General features: G+C 45.3%; 1 pseudogene; it reads left to right on the forward strand.

Annotated features, from left to right (window-relative positions):
* Positions 1-6768: 6768 nt before the first annotated feature.
* On the forward strand, positions 6769-6947 carry LOC116971662 (annotated as a pseudogene).
* The last annotated feature ends 1112 nt before the right edge of the window (positions 6948-8059 follow it).

The raw sequence follows: 8059 nt of genomic DNA on the forward strand, positions 1-8059 counted from the left end.
CTCCATACAGACAGCACCCGTAGTCAGGATTGAACCGCGGTCTTTGGCACTGTCAGGCAGCAACTCTACTGCTGCGTCACGGGGCCACCCTTTGTGCAGCGTTAATCAATTTTGCACACATTTTTGGAACAGTTAATACCAGTCATTAAAACTGAACATTCTTTTTATTTTTAGATTTTTGTGTACTCTAGCATTATTTCTCTGATTTCTTGCTTTCCAAATGGAGTCAGCAGTAAAGCAGAGCCCTTAGTACCTCTCCAGCAAGTCTTTAACCAGGTTGACCTCAATCATAACTGGTGCTGTTCACTCAAAGAAGAAAAAAACGCATTTTAGAAGGCTAAATGCTCAAACTGAATGTGATATTCAAAGGCTCAGGTGCATCTCTGTCGCGGGTAGAGTGTCAAACAATTCCTTGTCAAACAAACCTCAAGTAGACCGACCCAAATTAGGAGACATAAGAAACTGCAGATGTTGGAATCTTAAGCAAAACACAAAGTGCTGGAGGAACACAGCATCTGTGGAGGGAATGGACAGAAAACATTTTGGGTCAGGACCCTTTTTTGTCTGAAGATAACATCTGTCCATTGCCTTTGCAAATATTGCCTGACCCGCAGAGGTCCTCCAGTGCTTTGTGCTTCAACCCAAATTACAATTCTAGTCACGACACCCCCAAAGTAGTTTCATCTACTTTCCCTCATCAATAAATGGCCAGATATAAAAGAAAATATCCTGCAAGGAGTGAATGTTTATCGGAAATAAGGAAAACAAATAGGAGAAGGACATTTGGTGAACATGTTTCACTGAGGACAGTAAGTTGCTGGGAGGACATGTCATAGCTGCCTGTATGTGCACGAGTGGCCTCTGCAAATCCCTTTATGGGCCTGTCCCACTTCGGCGATTTTTTCGGCGACTGCCGGCGACTGTCATAGTTGTAGCAGGTCACCGAAAAACTGGTGCCTGGACCCCCTTACGCCAATGTCTATGACAATGTCTACAACAACCTACCACGTATTCGACGTCAAGTTACAGCAAGCTACGGACAACCGGCGACACCTACAACAACCTACATCCACCCGTGACAAGCTACGGCAAGGTAAGACATTTCAGTCGCCAGTGCCTGTCCGGTCTCTGGCGCTGTAAGGCAGCAACTCTGAATGTAGGTAGTCGCCAATGGAATTCACCGAAGTCAGCCCCGGCGACAACCTACATCATCCTGGCGACAACCTACATCATCCTGGTGACAACCTACGTCAGGAGAAGACAAAGCTACGACAAGCCCACGGTCGCCGACTGTCGCCGAAAAGTTTTGAACTTTCAAAATCCAGCGGCGTCCAGAAAAACGCTACGATTCTTTGGGCGACTGAGGAGAACATACAGGTGACACCCCGGCGACCATGTGGCGACAGCCTAGTCGCCTAAAAAAATCACCTAAGTGGGACAGGGGCATTACTTTCAGGAGCCTTGTAATACACCCAGCGGTGTCTTCCCGCCGAGAATGCCAAAATCACTTTGACCAAAAACTGACGATTCAACACAATGCCGGTTTAGGTTTCTTGTTTTCTGCAATGTGGTAGTGAGGTGCAAATGTTACAGTGCCCTGGCCAGAAGGCACGGGGACAAGTTTGGATGCACTTCCTGAGAGACACGAGATGACAAATGTTCAAAAACAGATCCAGAAATTCACAGGGCAGCACAGTGACGCGGCATTAGAGTTGTTGCCTTGCAGAGCCAGAGACCTGGGTTCAATCCTGACTACGGATGCTGTATGTACGGAGTTTGTACGTTTTCCCTGTGACCACATAGTTTTCCTCCAACATTCTAAAGACGTACAGGTTTGTATGTTAACTGTCCCCTGTACATTTTCCCTAGTGTGTAAGATAAAACTAGTGTATGGGTGATTAATGGTCTGCATGGACCCGATTCCACACTGTATCTCTAAACTAAATTTAAACTAAAGATTCCTGAGATGGGGTGTTTGCCTTAAGTAGACAACACCTGAGCTCTCTTGAGATACGAAGAATGAAAGATGATCTCATCAATGCATTCAAAATTCTTAAGAAAGACACAAAATGCTGGAGTAACTTAGTGGGACAGGCAGCATCTCTGTAGAGAAAGAATGGGTGACATTTTGGGTCACGATGTCAAGTATAATTGACCCAAAACGTCATGAATGTCTTCTCTCCAGAGATGCTGCCCGTCCCGCTGAGTTACTCCACCATTTTGTGTTTATCTTTGATGTAAACCAGCATCTGCAGTTCCTTCCTACACATACAAAATTCTTCTAGGGCTTGATATGGGAAGCAGTGATATTCCCCAGTTTAGGATGTCAAGCACTAGGGAGTCACAACTCAAAATAAGCAATCCTCATTCAAACTGATATGAGAAGAAAATGTCTTCACCCAGAAGATGGTGAATTTTTGAAATTCGCTACCCTGGAGCATTGTCTAGGGTCAGTTGTTGAACATATACCAGATAGAAATAGAAAGATTTTACTTCGGAGTCACGTGAGTGATTACGTGAAGAGCCCGCTCAGCACGCATGCACGTCTTTGCGTTCACGCAGGCAACAGCGACGCAGCGGGAGTCAGGCGCTCCTGCTACAAGCCTGAAGGAAAGGACTGTTAGGTAAGTACTTACCTTCAGTTTAAAATCGGGACTTTGCGTTTGTTTTTGCTCCAGGGGGAGCAAAGCAGCAGAGGGAATCGGCCCCCATTCCAGGGAAGGAGTCGACAGTGGAGGGGGGAGAGGCGGCAACGGGACCGCACACGCTGCGGTCCACAGACACGGGTGCTGCGCTGGTGCCCAGTCATAGAAACATAGAAACATAGAAAGTAGGTGCGAGAGTAGACCACCAGGTCCGTCGAGCCCGCACCGCCATTCGCTCATGGCTGAACACTAAACAGACACACTTACCCACAAACAGTAGACACAAGACACAGAACACAAGACACTACCCTCCCCTTTATACCGCTATCACCCCTCTCCACCCCAAGAACCTCGTGATCTCCTGGGGGAGGCAAAAAAACGGATAAAAACCCAGGTCCAATTCGGGGAAAAAATCCGGGAAATTCCTCTCCGACCCCAATCCAGGCGATCGACACTTGTCCAGGAGATCACTCAGGTCTTACTATACTAACCATACCTAGGTCCATATCCCTGCCCTCTCCCCGTAGCCCCTTATCCCCTTGGCAGCTAAAAAACCATCTATTTTAGTCTTAAATATATTTAAAGTTTCTGCTTCCACTGCTCCCTGGGGCAGTGAATTCCATAAATTAACCACCCTCTGGGTGAAGAAGTTCTTCCTCATCTCAGTTTTAAAAGAGCCCCCCCTTATTCTGCAACTATGTCCTCTAGTTCTAGTTTCCCCGATCATTGGGAACATCCTCGGTGCATCCACCCGATCAAGGCCCCTCACGATCTTATATGTTTCAATGAGATCGCCTCTCATTCTTCTAAACTCCAAAGAGTAGAGTTCCAGCCTACTTAACCTTTCCTCATATGTCAATCCCCTCATTGCAGGAATTAATCTTGTAAACCTTCGCTGCACTGCCTCCAGGGCTAGTACATCCTTTCTTAAGTATGGACCCCAGAACTGTACACAGTATTCCAAATGTGGTCTCACTAATACTGTGTACAGCTGCAGCAAGACCTCCGTGTTTTTATACTCAATCCCCCTAGCAATAAAGGCCAAAACTCCATTGGCCTTCCTGATTGCTTGCTGCACCTGCATACTAACTTTTAGTGATTCATGTACTAATACCCCTAGATCCCTTTGCGTTGCATTACAACGCAGCTCCTCCTCATTTAGAAAATAACTTGCCCTATCATTTTTTTTCCCAAAGTGAATGACTTCACATTTATTAGTATTAAATTTCATCTGCCAAGTTGTTGCCCACTCACCTAGCTTATCTATATCCTTTTGCAGACTCTTCCTATCCTCCTCATCCCCTACTTTTCCTCCCATTTTTGTATCGTCCACAAATTTTGATATATTACACTTGGTTCCCTCCTCCAAATCATTTATATAAATTGTGAACAACTGGGGTCCCAGCACCGACCCTTGCGGAACCCCGCTAGTTACCGGTTGCCATCCCGAGTATGAACCATTTATCCCCACTCTCTGCTTCCTATTTGTTAGCCAATCCTCTACCCATGCTAATATATTACCCCCAATCCCATAATTTTTTATTTTTAGCAATAGTCTCTTATGTGGCACCTTGTCAAAAGCCTTTTGGAAGTCCAAGTATACCACATCCACCGGTTCCCCTTTATCCACCCGGGTTGTTACTTCCTCAAAGAATTCGAGCAGATTCGTTAAACAGGACTTCCCCTTCACAAAACCATGCTGGTTCTGTCCGATGAAGTCATGTTTATCCAAGTGCCCCGTTAGTGTTTCTTTAATAATTGTCTCTAACATTTTACCCACCACCGATGTTAGACTAACCGGTCTATAGTTACCCGCCTTCTGTTTACTTCCTTTTTTAAATATAGGTGTTACATTGGCCATTTTCCAATCCACTGGGACCGTTCCTGCCTCCAGGGAGTTTTGGAAAATTATCACCAATGCATCCACAATCCCCACCGCTATCTCCCTCAAGACCCTTGGATGTAATCCATCAGGCCCAGGGGATTTATCCTCCTTCAGTCTCATTAATTTCCCTAATACCACCTCCTTGGTGATCTTAATAGTATTTAGCTCCTCCATTCCTACCGCCCCCTGTTTATCCAGCGTTGGAATATTTTTTGTGTCTTCTATGGTGAAGACTGATACAAAATACTCGTTTAATGCCTTTGCCATTTCCATGTTCCCCACCAACAACTCTCCAGTCTCACCCTCCAATGGACCAACGTTCACCTTAGCCACCCTTTTTCTTTTTATATAGCTAAACAGCTGTCTAATCAACAGCAGCGGACTGGAGGGAAATTTAAAAACCTGCCGGCACCCCTGCAGACTCCCGACAAGGAGACTCGCCGCCGGGGAACCGCTGAAATGCCGCCCAAAAACGGCAGACAGTCTCTAACAGCAAGGTCAGGACCAACCTCAGGCTGGAGACAGACACGGAAGATGGAATCAGCACTTCAAACAAGAAACAAGAGTGTCTGTTTCTCCAAGCCAGAGGAAGGTCATGGAGCTAAAAACTCCAGCGAGACTTGCCTCAGGAGCAGGGGCAAATCCGCCAAGGGAGCTAACACTCCCACTCCAGTGCCTAACAGCATTGGCCATCTCCCTTGTCGAGGGATTGATGGGGACCAGACTGGACTGGTCAAGAAGAGGGGTCACTGGCTGAAGTTTATCGGGAGTATGCTTGAGGTACAGGATCAGGAAGAGCTGCTGGGTGTGGCCGCTATGTGGCTCCACCACTAGCGAGATGGCTTTTCAGTCACAACTGATGGCCAGCTTACTACCTGGTCTTTTCAAAAAACCTCTCCAAGACAGGTAGTCATGAGGTGTTGGATTCATCACGCCTCCCCTAAATTGCATTTACTCAAAGTGCCCACCGTTATTGGGGGGTACATTGAGCATAGCTTTAAAACCCAAATATCTTAAAATGCATTTGATATCCCTGACGTCGGTTATCATTTTGCATGCTCATTTCAGAGGCACAGGGTAGTATGGCAAAACACCTGACCCTACTGCTTGCAGTGCTCCGCAACTTCTTAGGAAGTTATAAAACCTGCCCTCAACTTAAAAAATGACAGGACTGTGAGAATGCCGACCTCTCAACCACAGATCCTGCTAGCTGGCTAAGTTATCAAACCAAGCCTAAAAAACTGGAGAAGTATCCAAAATTCGGCATCTAGAGGACAGGGTCTGGAATGAGCACCACACGAAACCAGCAGCAGTGCCTCTACGCGTCCACCAGTAGGCGTCCACCTAATAGTACTGGTGTAAGCTCGGGGCCCGCATGCCAACCCCCAGAGCGGGCCCCCTGGAAAAATGTGGCACCCCCAACAACACCATCCCTACGGACAAGGAACCGGAAACCGAAGAGATGAACACACCATGGAACAACAGTGAAATAAAATAAGTATGGTTTCTGCCATCACACAAAAGATGAAGGGTTTGTACTAACAAAGCATTCAAGGATAAAATTAAATTAGATTCCATCCTGCTCGGCCTTTTGGCTAAGATTAGTAGTAACTGCCTTATCAGTTTAGATCTGATATGTCCCTTCCCAGGGACCATACAATACCAGTACAGCATGCACCCTAGGGGTCTACCCTCCCACTAATAAGAACATGAGGGACTAGCAACTGGGGGTAATAATTATACAGGGGTCATATAGAAGCCTATATGAACCTTTGGTACCAACTAACCAAGATGGTAATGTCGCCATCATTGATATCAAGGGGTCATAATAAACCCAGTATGAACCTTTGGCTCTAAAAATCCCAACATGGTATATGTCGCACCGTCATTGACTTGCCACTTGAGTATCTCGCCAGGCCACGCTTGGAATATTGAAACTGCCAACCTTTCATTCCAAGCATACTTAATGGTAGACATCAACTTAAAAGATGCATACTATTCAGTACCCATTCAAAAAACTTGGAGATAACTTGGCAGTATTAATTATCGACTATGGCTATTACAGCCAAACTGGTTCCAGATATTCTAACCAGCCCTGGCTATATTAAGGAACTATCGTCATGGCATGTTCCAATGATATTAACGACGACTAATCCATGGGTATAGCTATCACAGCTTTAGCTATTATTCTTTTAGCCGAGCTTGTCATGCAATCCAGATAGATCTACGATTGAAACCATCGCTCTCAGCCTTGATTTAGATCAAGTGGAGTATCTGTTGTTGTTAGTTCTATTTTGACTCGTCCCTTATCAAGGGACCATATATCAATTGATTTGGAACAGTTAGATGGGGAGGGGCTTGCTCCGTCCACTCCACGCATCAACCAGTATTGCAGTACCTTGAAATATAAATCCTCTACTGTTGGCTATTTGGTATTCAACACTCTACCCACTTATCTTTAACTTGGCATAGGAGAGTCAGTTTGACACAACCTGTAACAATTAATGGTATCTACCTACCATTCAACAGTGGCAAGAGTATTGGGAGTCAGTAGCAGCTGTTCCAGCTACTTAACTTGAACCTTCCGTTAAAGCTAGGTGCTAATGTTTAAACTACCCTCACCCAAAACATGGTGGCATATGGACTAATCTGGAGTCGTCATCACTATAGACACTAGGCGTAAAACCTAGTTTGGACATTTTCAGTACGCTCTATTGGCAAAGCATATTATCCTGCAGTGCACCATTTTGCATGTTCGTTTATAATTAACAACATCACAGTAGTGACATACACAAACCACTTAGGCAGAATAAATCGATATCATGTGACATTTATTTAAAAATTGGAAACTACAGGTCATCAAAAATATACGACCATCAGCAAACTTACCTACTAGGTGAGCTAAATACTGTAAACAGACATATTAAACCCAAGTATTGCTGGAATTACAAAGCAATATGGAACACCCGATATCGATTTCACTGTATTCAATTGAATTCTCCACGTACCGATGTATATCGCAAGAAACCAAATTTGAGGCAGGGGCAATGAATTCATTCCCACTGAATTAGGAAGCGTGAGGGGGGAATCTAATCTATGTTTTTCCCCTTTTTTCCTACCTCATCAGGTACTACGGCCTCATCAGTCGGGTACTACGCACATGCCACGATAAATTAAACTACTGGATTGCAGATTTGAAAAGACCATCACTGGGCCTGGATTGCAGAATTGGGAAGACCTCTGCTGGGCCTGGATTGTCAATAGTGCTATCAACACAAGGATAGCATCCCATCGCATATCCACTAGGGAACATACTTGGCGAACATCAAGAAGTGGGAAGATACCATTCAAATACAGGAATTACATATTCAACTACAACAAACCTGTACTGGAGTTCTGGCAGGTCTTCACCACAATGAAGGATTCAGCCAGAAGTGCTCTGTCAGCCTACATAACTCGGGCACCAGGACCACAGGCCATAGGGTACCTCCCGCTGGTGATCAAATTTAGGAGAGGTTAATCCCCCAGA

The sequence above is a fragment of the Amblyraja radiata genome, chromosome 3, assembly GCF_010909765.2.
Source record: "Amblyraja radiata isolate CabotCenter1 chromosome 3, sAmbRad1.1.pri, whole genome shotgun sequence".
Lineage (NCBI taxonomy): Eukaryota > Metazoa > Chordata > Chondrichthyes > Rajiformes > Rajidae > Amblyraja > Amblyraja radiata.